This window comes from Rana temporaria, chromosome 12 (genome assembly GCF_905171775.1).
Source record: "Rana temporaria chromosome 12, aRanTem1.1, whole genome shotgun sequence".
NCBI classification, from domain to species: Eukaryota; Metazoa; Chordata; class Amphibia; order Anura; family Ranidae; genus Rana; species Rana temporaria.
Window position 1 is genome coordinate 31,413,313 of NC_053500.1, and position 7,210 is coordinate 31,420,522.

Genomic DNA, 7,210 nt, shown 5'->3' on the forward strand with positions numbered 1-7,210 from the left:
GGGGGGGGGACCTAAAATGAGGGAGGAAATAAAAGATTTAGACACGATCACAGGAATTGCATTATTAAGTGAATTTAAGTAGTCGTAGAGTGTTGTACGGTGTTAGCCATTGATTAATGCAGAAAGTTTAACGTTTAAGTGATACCCTTTATTGGCTAATTAAGTTATTAAAGATCCATGCTTTTGGGAAAAACGTAGATTTACATGATCCAGAATGCTTGCATCTTTAACCACTTCGGCACCGGAAGGATTTACCCACTTAATGACCAGGCCATTTTTTGCGATACGGCGCTGCGTCGCTTTAACCACTTAAGGACCCCTTCACGCTGATATACGTCGGCAGAATGGCACGGCTGGGCACATCCACGTACAGGTACGTGACTCTTTAAGCCCAGCCGTGGGGTCGCGGGCGCGTGCACGCGACCCGCTCCGAAGCTCCGCGGTCGCGGGACTCGCGGACCCGATCGCCGCTGGAGTCCCGCGATCGGTCCCCGGAGCTGAAGAACGGGGAGAGCTGTGTGTAAACACAGCTTCCCCGTTCTTCACTGTGGCGCCGTCATCGATCGTGTGTTCCCTTTTTTAGGGAATCACAATCGATGACGTCACACCTACAGCCACACCCCCCTACAGTTAGAAACACAGATGAGGTCACACTTAACCCCTTCATCGCTCCCTAACTGCAACTGTCATTTTCACAGTAAACAATGCATTTTAAATGCATTTTTTGCTGTGAAAATGACAATGGTCCCAAAAATGTGTCAAACTTGTACAAAGTGTCCGCCATAATGTTGCAGTCATTAAAAAAAAAAATCGCTGATCGCCGCCATTAGTAGTAAAAAAATATTTTTTTATAAAAATGCAATAAAACTATCCCCTTTTTTGTAAACGCTATAAATTTTGCGCAAACCAATCGATAAACGCTTATTGCGATTTTTTTACCAAAAATAGGTAGAAGAATACGTATCGGCCTAAACTGAGGAAAAAAAATAATGTTTTATATATTTTGGGGGGATATTTATTATAGAAAAAAGTAAAAAATATTGATTTTTTTTTCAAAATTGTCGCTCTATTTTTGTTTATAGCGCAAAAAAAAAAAACGCAGAGGTGTTCAAACACCACCAAAAGAAAGCTCTATTTGTGGGAATAAAAGGACGCCAGTTTGTTTGGGAGCCACGTCGCACAACCGCGCAATTGTCAGTTAAAGCGACGCAGTGCCGAATCGCAAAAAATGGCCGGGTCCTTTAGCTGCCTAAAGGTCTGGGTCTTAAGTGGTTAACTGACAATTGCGCTATCGTACGACGTTGTACACAAAAATAAAATAAAAAATATGTTCTTTTTTTCCCGACAAATAGAGCTTTCTTTTGGTGGTATTTGATCACCTTTGCGGCTTTTATTTTTTGCGCTATAAACTTTATTTGTCTATAGCGCAAAAAATAAAAAATAAATCTATTTTTTTCCTCAGTTTAGGCCAATATGTATTCTTGTACATATTTTTGGTAAAAAAAGATAAAAAAAAAAACAATAAGCGTGATTGGTTTGCGCAAATGTTATAGCGTCTACAAAATAGGGGATAGTTTTATGGTATTTTTATTATGATTTTTTTTACTAGTAATGGCCGTGATCAGCAAATTTTTAGCGGGACTGCGACATTGCGGTGGACAGATCGAACACTTCTGCCACTTTTTTGGGACCATTGACATTTATACAGAGCTAAAAATAGCCACTGATCACTGTATAAATGTCACTGGCAGGGAAAGGGTTAACACTAGGGGGCGATCAAGGGGTTTAAGTGGTTTTAAAGGTTCGTGTTTTTTCACCTTAATGAATCCTATGCATTAAGCGCCGCACTAATTATCTATAGTTAATAATGTGAGTTAGCCAATCAAGGGTATCACTTAAAATACAAACTTTCAGTTAACCACTTCAATACCAGGCACTTACGCACCTTCCAGCCCAAGGCAATTTTCAGCTATCAGCGCTGTCGCAATTTGAATGACAATTGCGCGGTCATGCTACACTGTACCCAAATGAATATGCCCATAAATTCTTTTTGTAAATAAGTATGTTTTCTTCTTCAATTACGGGCACTGATATGGCTGCACTGATGGGCACTGATAAGGCGACACTGATGGGCACCGATAAGGTGGCACTGATGGGCACTGAAGATGGTCACTTATAGGCGGCACTGATGGGCACTGATAGCAAGCGCTGGTATGTGGCACTGATGGGCACTCATAGGCGGCACCGATGGGCACTCATAGGCGGCACTGATGGGCATTCATAGGCGGCACTGATAGGTGGCACAGATAGGCACTGGTGGGCACTGATAGGTGGCCACTGATGGGCATGGATGGGCACTGATGGACACTGAGGGGTGGCACTGATTATACTGATGGTGGTATTGCTAGGCATCACTTTTTTACATGTTGTGCCCATGTTGCCAGTCAGTGCCCATTTGTGGGCACTGATTGGCATCCATTGCGAATATTTTTTAACATGTGGATCGCCATGGGGTACATACCTGGCCATCCACGTGTTGCCCCCTTCCCTGGTGGTCCAGTGTGGGCATCCGCGGGGGGGCTACGCTGATAAACAATCAGCGTATACCCCCCTGTCAAGAGAGCCGCCGATCGGCTCTCCTCTACTCGTGTCTGACAGACACGAGTGAGGAAGAGCCGATCAACGGCTCTTCCTGTTTACATCGTGATCAGCCGTGATTGGACATGGCTGATCACGTGGTAAAGAGCTTCCGCCGAAGACTCTTTACCGAGATCGGAGATGCAGGGTGTCAGACTGACACCCCGCATCACCGATCGCCGCACTGCGCGCCCCCATGGGCGCGCGCCGGCATTTTTATCCTGCTGGACGTCAACAGACGTCCAGTCAGGGTAACAGAACCACTTCCCGGACGTCAATTGTCTATTGACCGGGTGGTAAGTTGTTAAATTGAAAACTGAACATTTTTGCATAGTTACATTGGTCCAGCTTATACCAATGTACTGTAAATATTAGTTATGCACCGATATCGGTGCCGATACTGAGTACGATTGCGATTTGCGTTCAATGGGTGCAAATCGCACTGCAAAGAATCGCATGCCATTTGAACAGGAATGCAGTGAGATTCCTGTCTGAATCACATGCAATTTCCCCCATCGTTCCTGTGTATGTAAACCCAGTAAAGAAAGTGAAGCGCAAGAAGTGCAGCAATGGGCATAAAATGTTCTAACAACTCACAAAGTAAATATCTAGTCATAGGCGTGCGCAGGGGGTGTGTCAGGTGTGCCTGGGCAAACACTAATTACTATGTGCAGTTCCAGTTCCCCCTACTGCCTGGGCTACTTCTCCGTGTCCCCCCCCCCCCCCTTGACCCACAGTGCTGCTGGCTTCCCTCCTCTCCTTTTTCCCGGCTGCTGTGGTGGATATTTCAGGATGAAGAGCAGAGAAAGAGGCTAAAAGTAAATTACCAGCCCCTTCCTTTTCTAATTAAACACAGTGAACACACTCGCTCACTGTGTCCATTCATAACTGAAGCATGGTAAACTGTGTTTACTATGCTTCAGTTGGTTAATAAACAGGAAGCCGCTCAGCACAGAGCACTTGCCATTTATTCCCTGCCCCATGCAGCTGAAGCTGCAGAGAAAGGAATGTGTGTTTGAGCTTTGGGGAGCACAATCCTAATGCAATAGGCTGCACACACCTATGTATCTAGTCAAATCCATATCTGCAGTGTCCCGTCCTGCTGATCATAGCAAACCACGGCCGCTGGAGGTGCTCACAGGGCTGGAGAAGATGTCTGGCGGTCCGCCCCAAAGCTGACAACACTTTGGGAGGAAGTGCTGTGTGAATCAACCCCTTTGCATGTACACATTGGCCCGGATTCAGGTAGATTTGCCCCTTAGTTACGGAGGCGCAGGGCATCGTTTTTTCCCTGCGCCCCCGCAAATTTCCTGCGCTACCCGCGATTCACGGAGCAGTAGCTCCGTAAATTGCGTGTGCGCTGTGTAAACTTGCCCTGCGTAAGGGCGCCTAATGTAAATGATCTCGTAGGGGGCGGGAATCATTTAAATTAGGCGCGCTCCCGCGCCGAGCGTAGAGCGCATGCTCCGTCGGGAAACTTTCCCGACGTGCATTGCGGCAAATTACGTCGCAAGGACATCATTTGCTTCAAAGTGAACGTGAATGGCGTCCAGCGCCATTCACGAATCACTTACGCAAATTACATAAAATTCAAACGTCGCGACGCGGGAACGACGGGTATACTTTAGCATTGGCTGCCCCTGCTATTAGAAGGGGCAGCCTTACGCTAAACACGCCGTACGGAAACGACGTAAATTGCGTACGCAGGGCTCGCGTAACGTTGTGAATCGGCGTTAGTATGCAATTTTCCATACTATACGCTGACCACAGTCAGTTCGCATGCGCCGCGCTTTATACGTTTTTCATTCATTCATTCACAATGGGAACGCCCCCTAGCGGCCAACGCAAGAAAGCAGCCTAAGATATGAAGGCATAAGGAGGCTTATGCCACGCATATCTTAGGCTGTAGTCGGCGTAACAAGCTCTCTGAATCAGGAGAACTCGTTATGCCGGGGAAAGTTAGCAATTGCGCTGCGTAACTATGGTTACGCAGACGCAATTGCTTCTTGAATCCGGGCCAATGAATGCAAAACGTTCTCGGATTGGACAAGGTGGAAGTGGTGACATCACAATGGCCCATTGAGCTGCAGAAGGGAGATTCCCTGCACCACAGCTGTTATGTGCACCTATGGTGCAGGGTGTCTCCCTTCTGCAGCTCAATGGGCCAGTGGGGGTGCTGCTTCCTGCAGGTTCAGATTGGACCCAAACCCAGCTCAACCCTAATCAAAGATCTCCCAGGGCAAGGTAGGGAAGATTTAAGCACACCGCTATCTTCCAGGGGTGCCTGCTACATGTGGCAATCTCTCCCCTCGTAGGTCCCTGCATCATGCTGTAGTACTCACACTGTCCTCCTTGCTCCCGCTGCCTCTAAGGGAAGACTCCTTCAAAAATTTCCCTGTTGTCAGGATCCTCCTAGGTCAGCACCTGAGCCTCAGCATGAGGTAGAGCCCCTCGAGGGTCAGCAACAGTCCCCTCAGCACATAATCTCTATTGTCCATCTGACTCCCCCTGCTGGCATGACTCATCCATATTTAAAGGCTCACTTAGTTCCCTGCCAGGCCCACCACCTGGGGATTGGCTAAGCTCCCTTAGCCCTCCTAGCCTCCGACCGCCAGCTTCCAGAATGTTCTCCAAGATTTCAGAATACGGAGGGGGGCACCAGAGCTGCCTGTATGAGTCACGTAGACCTGAACTCCAATTAACCTTCTTCCAATTACAGACTCAAACGTTTAAGCATGAGTCAGGCATACATTTCCCTGCACTCACACTAGTAACACACTAGAGGGTGCTACACTCACATTATAATCCAATTGTACAATGTCCTACTGTATATGTACCAGGAACTATGTAATGAAATAGCCTACCTGACTGGATATAAATCAGATGGCTTGTTTAGGTAGACGCTCACATTACATAGTTTTGGTGAATCTAAAGCCTCGTACACACGATCGGACTTCAAACAAACTTTTCTGTGGATTTTTGTCCGAAGGGAGTTGGCCGGGCACACCCATAGCATACACACGCTCTGACTTTTCTGCAAACTTTCCTAAAACTTTCCCAAAATCATGTGGTTTTTCTGCTTTTCTGCTCTTTACCGCCACCCGTTGGTCAACTTCTGCTATTGTTGGTTGATTTTAACATTGGTTCTGGGCATGCGTATTTGCACTTTGTACAAATGTCTGATGGCTTGCTGTACACACGGTCGGACTAGGCACCATCGGACTTTTGTTGCCGAAAAGTTTGTCCGTTTGCAGAACGAACTTTTCTCCGATTAAAAGCGAAAAAGTTTGCCCGCTGGAGCGTTTTGAAGTTTGTTGGTAAAAAGTCTGACCGTGTGTATGGGCCTTTAAAGACACTTTATAGAGATTGTATACTCAGGTTGTAATGTGTATGCCCAGCTACAGAGCTACTAAAGTTGCAAGATCTTTAAAGAGCTTATACTAACCAACATCCTAATGACTAAGCGCTAACATTTGTGCAAAATGCATCTACCTTTTTGTCCCCTGCTCCATCTGTCAACCACTTGTCATATGAAGCTTCAATAAAAGGATTTTTGGAAGTGCAGCCGTGCGGAATTATTTCCTTATATAACCAACATCCTAGTCTTCGGGACAGCTACCCCCACCCATGGTCTACACTTGATATGCCAACCTTCCTGGTGGCTCTGCCCAGCTGATGCCCACTTTCTGGGTGGTCCTGGCAAGACAACCTCGCTTTCCAATAAACCCCACCCCTACTGATGTGGGAACCACCCACTTGTGGATGTGATCTCCTCAAAAAATACTTTTTTATGAGTTACTGCACATGCTTAGTAACTTAAAGGGGTTGTAAAGGTAAAAAACAAAAATCCCTAAATAGCTTCCTTTACCTTAGTGCAGTCCTCCTTCACTTACCTCATTCTTCCATTTTGCTTTTAAATGTCCTTATTTCTTCTGAGAAATCCTCACTTCCTGTTCTTCTGTCTGTAACTACACACCGTGAGTGAGTGAAAAACTTGTATAGCGCGACACATGCGAACTGAATCGCCTCAGGGCGCTTGGTATCCATTTCCTACTATATTTTGCCTTCAGAATAGATAGGTTTTGAGTTTTTTCCTTAAGGCCTGGTGATTGCTGTAATGCGAGGCTTTCTCCCTGGTGTGGAGAAAGCCTCTTGAGGGGGGAGGGGGCAAGCAGGAGTGTCAGGACGCCCACTAAGGCCCCGTACACACGACCAAACATGTATGCTGAAACTGGTCCGCGGGCCAGTTTCAGCATACATGTTCGGTCGTGTGTAGGCTCGAGCGGGCCGAATTCCAGCAAACATTTGCCCGCCGGGCCTTTTCCCAGCAGACAAATATTCCTCGACGTGTTTTAAAACCGTCCGCTGGAATCCTGCCCGCTCGGACATGTACGGTCGTCAGTACAGACCTACCGTACATGTCCGAGCGCCCGCCGTCCCTCGAATGCGTCGAATGACTTCGACGTATGCGTGGAAGCCTTTAAATGGCAGGCCCGCCCACGTCGCCGCGTCATCGCCGCGTCATCATCGCGGCGACGACGCGGACACGCCCCGCGTAATGTTTACGCGCGGA